This window comes from Scyliorhinus canicula, chromosome 2, assembly GCF_902713615.1.
Source record: "Scyliorhinus canicula chromosome 2, sScyCan1.1, whole genome shotgun sequence".
Taxonomy (NCBI): Eukaryota; Metazoa; Chordata; class Chondrichthyes; order Carcharhiniformes; family Scyliorhinidae; genus Scyliorhinus; species Scyliorhinus canicula.
In genome coordinates this window covers 249,384,119-249,399,947 of record NC_052147.1, presented here as the reverse complement: position 1 = coordinate 249,399,947, position 15,829 = coordinate 249,384,119, and the positions used below count along the sequence as shown (strand labels likewise).

Genomic DNA, 15,829 nt, shown 5'->3' with positions numbered 1-15,829 from the left:
AATGCTTTCTATCAAAGTCCTGATGTAGAACAGCGTTCATGCTTTGAATAATATTTTGCATCTAGACTGTCTTTGTGAGTATTGTTTGCCAACCTGAATAAGTAAATGAAAAAAATAAATACATCAAGGGTTCGATTTTTCCTCCCAGGACAGAAAATAAGAGTCATAACCGCTTCTAGGTTGAGAACCTTCCCCAGGATGGGAAACATTCGCTTTTTGGGATTTTCAAGCATGTATTCCCTTAATTGGCATGCAGATAGGTTCCAATTGAACATGCTCTCAAAGGGGGACAATCAATCAGAGGCTTTCCAACTTAAAAGAAGCAACAGCCTGCAATGGACGATAAGTAACTGAGAGGGTAATTCAAAATGGAGGTGGTTCCTCACCAACATTTCACAATTAAAAAATAGTTCCTCCAGCCAGACCCGAACACTGGGTGTGCTGGGTGTTGTCAGGTGGGGGTAGGGAGGCGGAGAGGAGGAGATAACTTGGTGGTGGAACCTCTGCACAGAATGGCCTATGGCCGAAACCAGGCAGGTAGGGTGGGCCCACTAGGTTTGTGTGGAATGCAGGCCCTCCATTGCAGTGCTAATTGACAACCTTGTGTCAATTGAACAGCTAGTTTAAGAAATTGAAGGCTGAATTAGAAAATTATGACCGGATTCTCCAAAAGCCTGCTAAGTGTTGATGGTGGCGTAAACACCGGAATGTTTCACGCCGGTGTCAACGGGCCTCTTGGCCCAGTGATTCATAGAATTTACATTGCAGAAGGAGGCCATTCGGCCCATCGAGTCTGCACCGGCTCTAGGAAGGAGCACCCTACCCAAGCCAACACTTCCACCCTATTCCCATAACCAAGTAACCCCACCCAACACGAAGGGCAATTTTGGACACTAAGGGCAATTTAGCATGGCCAATCCACCTAACCTGCACATCTTTGGACTGTGGGAGGAAACCGGAGCACCCGGAGGAAACCCACACACATATGGGGAGAATATGCAGACACCGCACAGACAGTGAGCAAGCCAGGAATCGAACCTGGGACCCTGGAGCTATGAAGCAATTGCGCTAACCACAATGCTCCCGTGCTGCCCAAAGGGCTGTAACCCACAGGGGCCAGCATGGCACAGGAGTGCTCCGCGCTGCTCCAGCGACCACACATGGCCCTGCACTGCCGGCAGCGGGTCCGCAGATGCTCATGGAAGCCGGTTCCTCGCTGGTGCAGCATAACATGGCAGAGCTACACAGCGGGCCGGTGTGGAAGAAGGTAGCCCCCCCCCCCCCCCCAGATCGCGCACACCTGCCGATCGGTGGCCCCCGATCACGGGCCTGGCTGTCGTGAAGGCCACCCCAGAGACTGACCCTCCGCCCCCCCATCAGGGCGGCCACCGCAGCCAAAATGCCAAGCTCATGCCGGGTGGAACCATACGTGAACCACGCCAGTGGGAACTCTGCCGGTTGACCGTGAAGAATCACCGCGGGGGCCTCTTTCAACGGCACCTGACCGGCGCCGTGTCGACCACGAACACGCGACTGGCACCGATTCTCCAGTCGCCGGAGAATCGTGTTCCGGCGTCGGATCTAATCACGGGTCTGAGTCCCCATTCTCCGCCCCCACGCCGAGCGCCATTTCGGTGCAGAGGCTCGGAGAATCTTAGCCTATGGATTGGAAAATTCCAATCGGGCTTCTTTAATGACTGTTAACAATGCTCTTAACAAGGATAATTGGCTACCTGCCTCTTGAGGACATGAAGTCCTGCTGGCTCCAATCCTGCCAGTGCCAGGAATGGGGTGAGCAAACTGGCACACTGACTGGCATCAGGCACCTCTGTTCAATCCACCCACACGGGCCCAAACATCATGGCCAAGAGTTTGCAAAAATAAAACTGTTGCTTTATACTACAAGAATCTTTATGCTATTTCGAATGTCAATGTACATTCAAAACAAATAATGAGGGGGTTTTTCAATGAGTATTCATAGAATCTCTACAGTGCAAAAGGAGACCATTTGGCCCATCAGATCTGCATGATCCTCTGAAAGAGCACTCTGCCCAGGTTGCAGAGCGCCGCCCCATCCTGCAACCCCATAACTCCACCTAACCTCCACATTTTTGGACACCAAGGGGCAATTTTAGCATGGCCAATTCACCTAACCTGCACATCTTTGGACTGTGAGAGGAAACAGGGAGAAAATGCAGACATAGGGCGAATGTGCAAACTCACACAGTCACCCAAGACCAGAATTGAACCCGGGTCTCTGGCGCTGTGCAACAGCAGTGCGAAACCGCTGTGCCACCGTGCAGCCCTATATTCATATTCTGTTTTCATATTCATATTTCACAATAGGTAGTTAGAAATAGAGATTTGTACCTAAATGGAAGAAAGTATGAAACACTATTTATTTCAACCTTTGTCTACTACTTATTTAACGTGAATAAGGTTTTGACCATAATTCTTTGTCGGCCATAACAATTTGTATTTATATGAGTTGTGCATTACGTGAACGAAATAAAATTTTTCAAAACTTCAAACTTGCAACAAATTATTAGCCGAGCTTAGGTATAAGCTGTCAAATGGTGAATTGAGAAAGAGGTTAGGATCTATATAAAGCAGCGCAGGGTATATGACATAAAATATATACTTATCTTGTTTGCCGTATTTTTCTTTAATTTCTGCCATATTAATTTAGGAACTTTAGTGACTTGATTATGTTGTGTATAATTAAACTTAATAATAGAAAGATGTGGGGCTTTTTGTGGCAGATAAAGCTTAATTTCCACTAGATAATTGTAACAATTAATTCAGTAAAAATGCCCTTACATAATTAACGTAATTGTACACTGCATAAGTAGCAATTCTAGTCTTAAAGGTTCAACAGTGATTCATTTCAATGGGATTCATTATTGTCCACACTTTCAAGCACTTACTTATAGTGTCACCATACTTTACATCGTTTACGTTTGAAAATTAGGCAAGGCAGGAAATCTATTAGCAGTAATTCCTCATTTTGAGGGGAAAAAATTCAGAAGGAATTCCAACAGACGGAATCTTGGGGAATTGGTCCATGGTGAAGTGACCAAACCATTTCCATTAGACCATTAGACCGTAAAAAATAGGAAAACGTGTAGGCCATTTTGCCCTCTGAGCCTGCTTCCCACTGAATCACCGGCCTTCTGGTTGACTTTTGTGGCAGCTAGCCAATTAATAGGGCGCCTCTGGAATTGGTGTCCAATGTAGATGGTGCAGGTGGGCTAAGAGTCAGAAGCACAAGTGGGAGCTGAGTATTTAAAGGGAGTCCAGGAGCACTCTCAAACTCATCACTGTGTGCTGTGGATTGCTCATTTGGAGGCACGGAAGGAGGAGGTAGATGGAATGCAGAAGGGAAATAGCACATATCTGACACTTCACCTGGGGTGATATTAAAAACAGTGAGGGCAGAAAGGGAAGGTGCTCTTTCCCAGGGATGGCTGAAGGAGGCCAGATAGACTCACCAAGCAGGCTTTTGTGGAATCCCTAGAGGAGGTGAGCTGCTAAAGTGTGGTGCAGAGGATGTGGTTCCAGTATAAGAAGGGCTTCAAGTTTGTGAGGTCGGACAAGGTGAGTCCCATGCAACTCTCAATTGGCTCTTGTATTGGAAAGTGGTGTCGTAGTGGTAATACCATTAGTGCAGCAATCCAGAGCTCCAGGCTAATGCTCTCAAGACACGCATTCAAATGTCACTACGGCAGATGATGGAATGTGAACTCTTAATAAATATGGAATTAAAAAATAGGCTTAGTGATAGTAACCATAAAACCACTGTCAATTGTCATAAAGCATAATTGGCTCACCAATGTTCATATCGGGAAGGACATTTTCCATCCTTACCTGGCCTATACGCGACTCCAGATCCAATGAGGTTGATTCTTAAAAGCCCTCTGAAATGGCCTGAGAAGCATCTCAGTTGGATCAAACCATTACAAAATTTAAGAAGGATGTAACTGGGTAGATCATCCAGCATTGGTTTTGGCACCGGAAATACCACACACCACACTGACTTGGAACTATATTGCTTTCCTTCACTGTTGCTGTGCCAAAATCCTGAAACTTCCTTCCTAACGTGTACCAACCAAATGAACGGCAGCAGTTCAAGAAAGCAGCTCATCCCCACCTTCTGAAGGGCAGTTTGGGCTGGGCTTCATGGGAGCAACCATGGTGATGGTAGTACTTCATGACCCCTTCAGCCAAGGCTTGTTAATTTCCATGGTCACAGTCAATTTGGATTTCTTGACATAAATTAATCCAGTGTTTATTTATGTAGCATTTACATTTTTTACACGACTTTCAGGTCTGCAATGTTTTTGCTGCTGGCTTTATGTTACGCATCATTACATCAAAGACAGATGTTACCGTAGCAGAATAGGTCACAAACCAGTCTCTCTTATGGATTCTGCCTTGACCAAATTATGCTTTTGTTGCTTCATAGGTTATTGAGCTTAGTAACTTCCAAGCTTCATTAGTACCAGCATTGGTGTTTGGCAGTAAGCTGTTGGTGGGTAGCAGTCATTCAAGAGAAATGCAAATTGTTGGCATATCTTTACTTGTGTAAGGGGTGTTGATACATGGTGGACCATCATGATTGAAAATACAAAACTTTCTGGGGACACCTTCACTTCACTGCTGACAAGATCATTGTTGATGTTGCAATCTCTGCTGTGGTAGGTACAGGCGTGTAAAACATTGGACAGATTTCACCCTCTTGTGAAGACCACATCTGGACCTTTAGTGTCACCTTGAAACCTTCTGATAATGTCTCCCCTGAAAGTAGATGTTGGTGATGCAGAGTTCATTCAGTGCTCAAAACTCAAGAAGGGTTGTCCGTTTTCATTGATCTTGTCCACATCATTGTAACCAGAGCACATTGGCTATGAATCACTGTCCACCCCCAACACGTGCATTGAAGTCATCCAGGATAAATAGCCTCTCACCATTTGGAATGTTACTCAAAAGGAATCATAGAATTGCCTCTTGCTACCAGGTTGGCATACAAGCTTGGTGCACTGACACACATGCTGTCAACTGTGCTTCCACCAGCTGCAGGGAGATGAGATGCTCTGAAGTAGCTACTGGTGGCTCAATTGAATATCTCAGCAGCCTTGAACACTATTTCTATGGCAGCAAAAGATATAATTAGCCTCTCGAATAGAACCTATTCCTTCTATTCTGGTTTCTTGTGAAGCAACAATATTGACTCCAAGCTTGTGTACCTCACAGTCAGTCTTGCATACTTTGCGAAGTTTGGCCATTTTTCATTGCAGGACACACATTATTTATAATGTACCTTCCACCTACCTCTGTTTGCTGCTTAGTGTCATGGACAATTTTAAGGTGTTGTCATTGCCCATGATCATTATATTTGTATGTGAATGACTGCATTTTCTTACCCTCTGATTGATTGTGTCAATTTAAATAGCTCAGCAACAAGCTTTTGCTATTTAACATGTAGAAGGTTAGTTTATATTTCATACATTTGCTCCAGAAATTAATGAAAATGCGCGGCGGGATTCTCCAAACGGCAACTCCAAAATCGCGTTCAACGATTGGCCGGAGAAACCACATTTATGCTGGAATTGGGGACGGCACCGTTTTGGAAATGCTCCACACCCCTGAAAAACGGCATACTCAGAGAGTGCATTGTACACTCTTTGGAAGGCCTCAGGACGTCACCTGAGACCCCCTCCCGATGTTCCGCCTCCGATGGGCCGAGTCCCCGAAGACGTCACTCGTGTGTGTTGACAACGTTCGGGGACCTCACATGGCGGCTGCGGACTGAGTCCAGCGCTGCCACAGTTGGCAGGGTAGTGGGGGCTGGGAGGACTGATGACGGGTAGCCTTGGGTGGTGAGGTTGGTTTCAGGGGGGCAGGTTTTGGCAGGCCGGGTCCACGTGCAGCCGATGCCATGTTGCATGGGGCGGCCACCACAGACACATGCGCGGCCACAGACCCAGCCATTCTGCAGCTGTATCCGCAGGTAAAGCCGGGGGCAGAGAATCGGTGCCCACCGGGCAGAGAATCGGTGCGGGGGTGGCGCAGGATCGGAGAATCCCGTGATGTCTCACTCACACATAGGCAAATAAAACTACATACTGTTAAAGATAAAACAGTAATTGCAAAAATCAAATTTAACCCTGTCTCTATTTTGATGGAGGCCTAATGTTTCATAATCATGTTGTACTTTAGCTGAAATGATGACCTTCAAGATGCAGAGATTTTTCAATCATTATAATGGTTTCTAGAGTTGATCTACCCAGAGGTTATTTCACTGGTGGGCTTGAAGATGGAACATCTTAGGCGGGGGAGGGGGGGGGGGGGGGGCTTAGTTTCACTTTCAAGCACGGTAGCACAGTGGGTAGCACTGTTGCTTCATAGCTCCAGGGTCCCAGGTTTGATTCCCGGCTTGGGTCACTGTCTGTGTGGAGTCTGCACGTTCTCCCCGTGTCTGTGTGGGTTTCCTCCGAGTGCTCCGGTTTCCTCCCAAAAGACGTGCTGTTAGGTCATTTGGACATTCTGAATTCTCTCCTGTGTACCTGAACAGGCACCGGAAAGTGGCGACAAGGGCTTTTTGCAGTAACTTCTTTGCAATGTTAATGTATGCCTACTTGTGACAATAAAGTGGAGTTTTGTTTATCTCCACTACAGTGATCAATACCAGAAAAGGTATCTTTGTCCTTTTGAGAAATAAAATGGTATAATCCACAAAACTGTCTGATAGCTCTGGTGATTCACACAAGGATTGCTACCATAACTCATCCAATATTTCTGAGATTGAATGTGTTCAGTTACTATCCAGTTTGATTTAATTTTAAAATGTTGCGTTTGAAATGTCTTTAAGGATTTTCAATGCCAGCATGTGTGGCCTTTTGGCTAAGATCAGGGGTTGGTTTAGCTCACTCAGCTAAATCGCTGGCTTTTAAAGCAGACCAAGCAGGCCAGCAGCACAGTTCGACTCCCGTACCAGCCTCCCCGGACAGGCGCCGGAATGTGGCGACTAGGGGCTTTTTACAGTAACTTCATTTGAAGCCTACTCATGACAATAAGCGATTTTCATTTTCAAGATCAAGAATTACATCAAGTCCAAGATGATATGTAATGTCTTTGCTTGAGAGTTTGGATCTTGTATGTCTCTCTTGTGGAGACCATGAATTGGATTCAATTTGAATTTAACTGATTTTTGGAGCAAGCAATGATATGGATTAAGGGCTTGCCCTGTGAACCCTTCACATTGGCTTTGCAACTTTAAGAATGGAATTTTCTTTTAAATAATGCAGGTACAATGTTGTGACAGTAACCTATGTATGGTTTTAAGATGCACAGACTTGCCTCACCTCTTTTCCCACCTCTCAACCTCATGGGCTGGTATCCAGCTTAAAGACAAGAGCCTGTATCCATCTGGCGCCTAGCCAGTTGCAGGAGTTGCTGGACGCTACTAATATGAGAGGAACACCAATGGCCAAAGGGGAGTCCACTCCAGATTTTGTGAGGTTTGCTTCCTTAGCCAATAGCTCTATCCATTCATCTGGTAAAAAAATTATAAATGTTTATTTTCTGTTTCAAACAATGGTCTTCAGTATCTCTGGACTGCAATGAGACTATGATGCCACTTGGGTGGTTTTCAACTGTTTGTCACATATTTCTCCTTGAGAGGCCAGCAATTGAAAATCAGATGGCTCCTCAGCCACTTCAAAGTTGACGAATTAAGGCCAGCCTGACACACTTGTCAGATGGATCTGTAAATTAAACAACATCCTTTGATGTGCAAATTGGAACTCCCCACAAGTTGTCGAACCCCCACTGCAATTTGCAGATACAAATAGCCAGAACATGCACCATAAAACCTTCAGTCATTTATCCAGATGTTGAATGGCTAAGCCAGCGTTTATTAAAGGCCGAGGCACTTTCCAATTTTTCTTTTTTGATAGATCCAGGAGGAGGAAAAATGCTCCTCCTGTGTGGGCAAAAAAAGCCAGCCCAGGATAAATGATTACAGTGCAATATCTATACAAATAATATCCTAAATTCCTTTTTTTCCACATGGAGATTTAGCACATTTAAAGTTGCTCCGATTGACACATTTTCAGTTTGGCTAAATCTGAAATCTCAATGGTTCAATCTATCAAGCATTGTAATCACCATCTCAATCTTAAACATTACTGGCTTTGCAATTGCATTTCTCGCCTTCGCTGATACTCTGCAGAAGTTATAAAGATGGATGTTTACAGTCAAATGCAGAATGTTTTTCAGTTCTGAACATATTACAATCTCAGATATATTGGATGAGTTATGGCAGCAATCCTTGTGTGAATCACCAGCAGCTCTGTTCATGATCTGACTTTGTAAATTGTACTTCTAAAAGAAAAGAATGGATCAGGTGGGTTTATTCTTTCATAGGATGTGTGCCCTCGCTGACAATGACAGCATTTTTTTGCCAGTCCCTAATTACCCCTGAGAAGGTGGTATTGAGCCTCCTTAATGAATCACTGTAGGTACACCAAGAGTGCTGTCTGGAAGGAAGTCCAGGATTATGACCCAGTGACAGTTAAGGATCGGCAATATATTTCCAAGTCAGGATGATCTTAGAGGGGAACTTCCAGGTGGTTATGTTCCCATGCATCTTCTGTGTATGTGCTTCTCGGTAGTAGAGGTCATCGGTTTAGAAGGTGCTGTTGAAGGAGGTTTGGTGAATTGCTGTATTGCATTTGTGTCCTGGATGTTGTCATGCTCTTTGAGTGTGGTTGGAGTTGGCTCTCATCCAGACAAGTGAAGAGTATTCAATTACATTTCTGACATCTATCTGCCTTTTAAATGGTGGACAAATCTAAGGGAGATAGGAGGTGAGTTACTCACCACACAATTCCTAGCATCTGACCGGTGCTTGCATATGGTTGCTCCAGTGAAGTTTCTGGCCAATGGTAAACCCCAGGATATTGAGAGTGGAGAATTCAATGATGGCAATGTCATTGAATGTCAAGAGGAGATAGACATTGTCTGGCTTCTTGATGTCAAGGGCAGTCACTCTCACTTCACCTCTTCATTTAAGTTCTTTTGACTTATGTTTATAACAAAGTCAAGGGCCAAGTGACACTACCTGAATGCAAACTAAGCATCAGTAAGAAGGTTACTGCTGTGAAAGTACTGCTTGATCGCACTGTTGATGACACCTTCAATTACTTTGCTGATGCCGGTAGCATTGTGGGTAGCAAAATTGCTTCACAGCTCCAGGGTGCCCGGTTCGATTCCAGCTTGGGTCACTGTCTGTGCGGAGTCTGCACATCCTCCCTGTGTGTGCGTGGGTTTCCTTCGGGTGCTCCGGTTTCCTCCCACAGTCCAAAGATGTGCAGGTTAGGTGGATTGGCCATGATAAATTGCCCTTAGTGTTGGGTGGGGTTACTGGGTTATGGGGATAGGGTGGAGGTGTTGACCTTGGGTAGGGTGCTCTTTCCAAGAGCCAATGCAGACTCGATGGGCCGAATGGCCTCCTTCTGCACTGTAAATTCTATGAAAATTAAGAGTAGGCTGGTGGGGTGGTAATTGACCAGCTTGTATTAATCCAATTTCTTTTGACAGATCTTACCTGGGCAACTTTCCATATTACATAGAACATAGAACGATACAGCGCAGTACAGGCCCTTCGGCCCTCGATGTTGCACCGACATGGAAAAAATCTAAAGGCCATCTAACCTACACTATGCCCTTATCATCCAAATGCTTATCCAATAAATTTTTTAATGCCCTCAATGTTGGCGAGTTCACTACTGTTGCAGGTAAGGCATTCCACGGCCTCACCACTCTTTGCGTAAAAAACCCACCTCTGACCTCTGTCCTATATCTATTACCCCTCAATTTAAGGCTATGTCCCCTCGTGCTAGCCACCTCCATCCGCGGGAGAAGGCTCTTGCTGTCCACCCTATCTAACCCTCTGATCATTTTGTATGCCTCTATAAAGTCACCTCTTAACCACCTTCTCTCTAACGAAAACAACCTCAAGTCCATCAGCCTTTCCTCATAAGATTTTCCCTCCATACCAGGCAACATCCTGGTAAATCTCCTCTGCACCCGTTCCAAAGCTTCCATGTCCTTCCTATAATGAGGCGACCAGAACTGTACGCAATACTCCAAATGCGGCCGTACTAGAGTTTTGTACAACTGCAACATGACCTCATGGCTCCGGAACTCAATCCCTCTACCAATAAAGGCCAACACACCATAGGCCTTCTTCACAACCCTATCAACCTGGGTGGCAACTTTCAGGGATCTATGTACATGGACACCGAGATCCCTCTGCTCATCCACACTACCAAGAATTTTACCATTAGCCAAATATTCCGCATTCCTGTTATTCTTTCCAAAGTGAATCACCTCACACTTCTCCACATTAAACTCCATTTGCCACCTCTCAGCCCAGCTCTGCAGCTTATCTATGTCCCTCTGTAACCTGCAACATCCTTCCGCACTGTCTACAACTCCACCGACTTTAGTGTCGTCTGCAAATTTACTCACCCATCCTTCTGCGCCCTCCTCTAGGTCATTTATAAAAATGACAAACAGCAACGGCCCCAGAACAGATCCTTGTGGTACGCCACTCGTAACTGAACTCCATTCTGAACATTTCCCATCAATTACCACTCTCTGTCTTCTTTCAACTAGCCAATTTCTGATCCACATCTCTAAATCACCCTCAATCCCCAGCCTCCGTATTTTCTGCAATAGCTGACCGTGGGGAACCTTATCAAATGCTTTGTCAGATAAATGCCAGTGTTATAACTGTACTGGAACAGCATGGCTCGGGATGCAGCCCATTCTGAAGTACAAGTCTACAGTACTACTGCCAGGATGTTGTCAGTACCTGTGCAGTATTCAAACAGCATCCAGCTGTTTGTTGATATCTTGAGGGGTTATTGAATTGGGTTGGCTGCAGACCGGCATCTGTGACCATCCACTCGGCACTTTTGGCTGAAGAGGGTAGGTTTGACCTTTCCACTGATGTGCAGGACTCCACCATCATTGAGGATGGGAATATTTGTGAAGCCTCTTCATACTTTTTCATTCTCCACCACTATCTTGCTTTTAATCGTATGTGCTCCACTGCTGTCGGGCAGCAGGTACGCTGATCTGATAGATAAAGATCAGGGAGCTATATTTGCGTGCTAAGGCTCACTAAGTACTTGGAAAACAGCTTGTGTTAGATTTGTTTTCTGAAATTAAACACCGGCTTTAACAGTAAGCAGAACATAAGACCGTAAGACATAGGAGCAGAAGGAGGCCACTTGGCCCATCAAGTCTACTCCATCATTCAATGAGATCATGGCTGATCTGATATAATCCTCAACTTCACTTTCCCGCCTTATTCCCATAACCCTGGATTCTCTTACTGATTAAAAATCTGCCTCTCTCAGCCTTGAACATATTTGATAACCCAGTCTCTACAGCTCTCTGCAGCAATGAATTCCACAGATTCACTACTCCCTGAGAGAAGAAATTCCTCCTCACCTCTGTCTTAAATAGGCAACAGATTTGATTATTTCCTCTGGTCCCAGACTCTCCCACGTGAGGAAATATCCTCTCAACGTCCACCCTGTCAAGCCAATTGAGAATTGTATATCTCTCAGTAAGGTCACCTCTCATTCTTCTAAACTCCAGTGAGTAGAGGCTCAAACTACTCAACCTCTCCTCATAAGAAAATCTCCCCACACCTGGGATCAACCAAGTGTACCTTCTCTGCACTGCCTCCAATGCCAGTATATCTTTCCTTAGATAAGGGGACCAAAACTTCACAGTATTCCAGCTGTGGTCTAACGAAAGCCTTGTATAGTTTAATACTATCCTTCAGTTCCTTCGTTAACCCTGGTTGATTTATCCTCTTCCCAAAATCCTTTATTCTCAATGGAATATATTTTTGTTGTGAGCCATGAACTATTTTTACACAAACCTCTGCCCTGTGCTGAGCAACCGTCCTTTCCAAATCCAGTGCGGCCAATTCTTCCCTCATTCCTTTGTAATTGCCACCCAGGTTCATAGGGTTGTTCAGAAGGTGTATGGTGTGTTGCCTTTCATTAACAGGGGGATTGAGTTTAACAGCCGGGAGGTTTTCCTGCAGCTTTATAAAACCCTGGTTAAATCACACTTGGAATGTTGTGCCAGTTCTGGTCGCCCCATTATAGGAAGGATGTGGATGCTTTCGAGAGGGTTCAGATGAGTTTTACCAGGATGCTGCCTGGACTTGAGGGCATATCTTATAAAGAAAGGTTGAGGGAGCTAGGGCTTTTCTCATGGCAACGAAGAAGGCAGAGAGGTGACTTGATAGAGGTGTGCAAGGTGATGAGAGACATGGATAGAGTGGATAGCCAGAGACTTTTCCCCGGGGCGGAAATGGTTGTCACGACGGGACATAATTTTAAGGTGATTGGAGGAAGGTATAGGGGAGATATCAGAGGTCGGTTCTTTACACAGAGTAGTGGTTGCGTGGAATGCACTGCTAGCAGAGGTGATGGAGTCAGAGACATTAGGGGCATTTAAGAGAGTCTTGGACAGGCACTTAGACTGTAGTAAATTGAAGGGGTTTAGGTTAGGTTGATCTTAGATTAGAATATGTGGTCGTCACAACATCGTGGGCCGAAGGGACTGTACTGTGCTGTACTGTTCTATGCTCTTTGTCCTTTTTGCGTGTGGCACAGCTGTTTCTGACCAAGATTTCTCACTCTTGAATTGAATGTTAAATTCTACATTAAAGTCCTGCCTTTTTTACATGCCTTTGTTATCTCTTGATTTATTCTCCATCGTACAGTATAATTAGTGTTATGAGGGGCCTATAGACTACTCCCATGAGTGACTACTGCACCTTGTTATTTCTTATCTCTAGCCATAAGGATTCTACATCTTCTGGTAAAAGCTCATTTCTTGCTGTTGAACTTAATGCATCTCGGACTAACAAAGTTACCCCACCACCCTTCCCTTCCTTCCTGAGCATTTAGTTCCCAGTTTTGATCCAAATAATACGAAAAGATCAAACCCATGAACCTCAATTTGTGCCACTGATTCATTTATTTTGTGCCAAATGCTACATGCATTTAAGTAAAGAACCATTAATTTTGCCTTGTTACCAATAGAGCCCCCTCTCTATTTAGTTTAAAGCCTTCTCTACTTCCTTAGTTACCTGGCTTGCAAGAACACTGGTCCTAGCAAGATTCAGACGGAGGCTGTCCCAACGGTATAGCTCCCACTTCCCCAGCATTGAAACCAGTGCCCCATAAACTGAAACCCACTTCTCCAACTAGTCTTTGAGCCACATATTCATCTCTCTAATTTTATGTACCCTATGCTAATTTGCACGTGGCTCAGATAATAATCTGGGGATTATGACCTTGGAGGTTATTGTGTTTAGTGCCTCGATCCTCAAACCTTCTGTGCAGAATCTTTTTCCTCCTTCTACCTATATCGTTGGTACCTACGTGGATTACGACAACTGGATCCTTCCTCTCCCACTGCATTTCTCTCCAGCCCAGTACCAATGTCCCGAACCCAGGCATCAGAGCCATTAAGACTCTTGATCCTGGCGACAGAGATGTGTTTATTCTATACTATCCAAAACTATGGCCACATTTTACTCGTTTCACCCCACTTGAATGGCTCCTGTTCCACAGTGTCAAGGCTAGTTTGCTCCTCTCCCTACAGTTCTCGCTTTCATCCACACAGGGAGAAACAATCTTAAGCCTGTTGGACAAGGGCAGAGGTTGAGGCTCCTGCTGTGCCACCTCTTGGATCCCTCTCTCTGCCTCACTTGTAGTCAGACCCTCCTATCCCTGATCATTGAACAAATTGAAGGTAGTTAATCTAAGGATGTTACTGTCTCCTGAAATACAGCATCCAGGTAACTCTCCCTGCCCCTGGTGTGTCGGAATGTCTGAAGCTCAGACTCCAACTCATTAAATATGAGTGGAAGTTCCTCAAGCAACCAACATTTGGTACAGATGTGGTCGTTGTTAGCTATAATGGGTTTAACATCGCCCACATTCAGCAGCCAAAACATATCACCTCACCCTCAACCCCTATTTTATTTAACTTGATTTTCAATTTGTTTTTAATTTTACAACTGATCTTTTGTTTTTACATTCACACTTTCAACCTAGCCTTCAATTTCGAAGTAAGTCCAAAAAGGGAGACCAAATCCTTGATAACTCAGGAATTTATTGCAGGATTTCCAACAAACTGCATTTAAAGGCGATAAATATAACTTTTAATGACATAGACTATTGTTTTGAAGATTATGAGCTCTATCACTTGAAGTTATCACTCCTGTATCATTTTTGAATGTCGTTTAAGTATCCATTACCTGTCAATGTCTTTGATCGTAAATAATAAATTAGGACAACAGAACTACAGGAGAGTAATGGGTGACTTGATTGAAACATTTAAGATCCTGAGGGGTCTTGACACAGTGGGTAGGAAGAAGATGTACCCCCTTGTGTGAGAATCTATAACGAAGAGTCACAGTTTTAAAAATTTGAGACAGAGATGAGGAGATTTTTTTTCCCTGAGGGCTGGGAATTAAGGCAGAGCTGGATTGATTTTTGGTTGCTAAGGAGGTGAAAAGTGATTGGGGGTAGGTAGTAATGTACAATAGGGGTTACAATCAGATTAGCTATGATTGTATTGAATGACGTAGCAGGCTCAAGGGGCCAAGAGGCATTCTCCTGCTCCTAATTTGCCTTTTTGTGTGTCTTAAGAGTGCACTAGAAATTACCCTGTTCAGCTGAAACTTAGTTGCTGCAGTGCAGCAAATATTGGACATCCCAGAGACTGAACCACTGAGAAAAAGTAGCCTGAGGTCTTGGTTTTGATCATGGAATGTAGGCAGTGGCATCAGAGGTGACAGCAGCTCATGTTACCCTTCTCTTCTCAGAGCAGCACTCCTGCTTGTGCCGACCACTAAAAGATTAATTTAGCACTTATTTTTCTTCCACTGTACCCTCAGGTTTTACTGAGTAGAACATTCCGGAAGACCCAATGACCAATCAAAAAAAGCATCCTGGAACTCCAATTTGAGTATTAATCGACACAGGAGTCAGGCAGGTACTTCAGCTACCTAGCTGAAGGACCGAGGAAAATGGAGGCAGGGCTGGAAGACGTGGACGAGTTCAGCGCCACCATTTTCAATCTATTGTAGTCAATCAGGAGTCCTGAAAAGAAGAGTCAATAAAAGTTTATTTCCTACTCAGGTTAGGAAACACAATAACAAATTAACAGTCCAAGTCCCAGCTAGGACCATCCTGAAGTGCCGGCTCCTTCCTGGGCTGGCTTTTATCTTGGGGAATTAACAAGCCCATTGGTTGGGCCTCCGCCCCTCAGCAGGGAGCTCGTATTCCACGAGCCCCACAGGGAGATCATTCGGGTAGTCCTCGTGGGTGTCGTGGGATTTATAACATTCCTCCATCCCCCCCCCCCCCCCCCAACAAAGTGTATCTTAGAATCATAGAATCATAGAATTTACAGGGAAGAAGGAGGCCATTCGGGCCATCGAGTCTACACCGGCTCTTGACACAGCACCCTACTTAAGCCTATGCCTCCACCCTATCCCCGTAACCTAGTCACCCCACCTAACTTTTTTGGACACTAAGGGCAATTTAGCGCGACCAATCATCTAACTTGCACATCATTGGATTGCGGGAGGAAACCGGAGGACCCAGAGGAAACTCACGCAGACACGGGGAGAAAGTGCGAACTCGACACAGACCGTCACCTGAGGCCGGAATGAACCCGGATCCCTGGAGCTGTGAGGTGGCAGTGCGTACAACTG

The 15,829-nt window shown here is 44.9% G+C and overlaps 1 protein-coding gene across 1 annotated transcript in view; it reads left to right on the top strand.

Moving 5' to 3' along the window:
* Positions 1-15,829, top strand: part of LOC119962094 (low-density lipoprotein receptor-related protein 1-like) — a 2,271,162-nt gene that overhangs the window by 1,312,932 nt on the left and 942,401 nt on the right.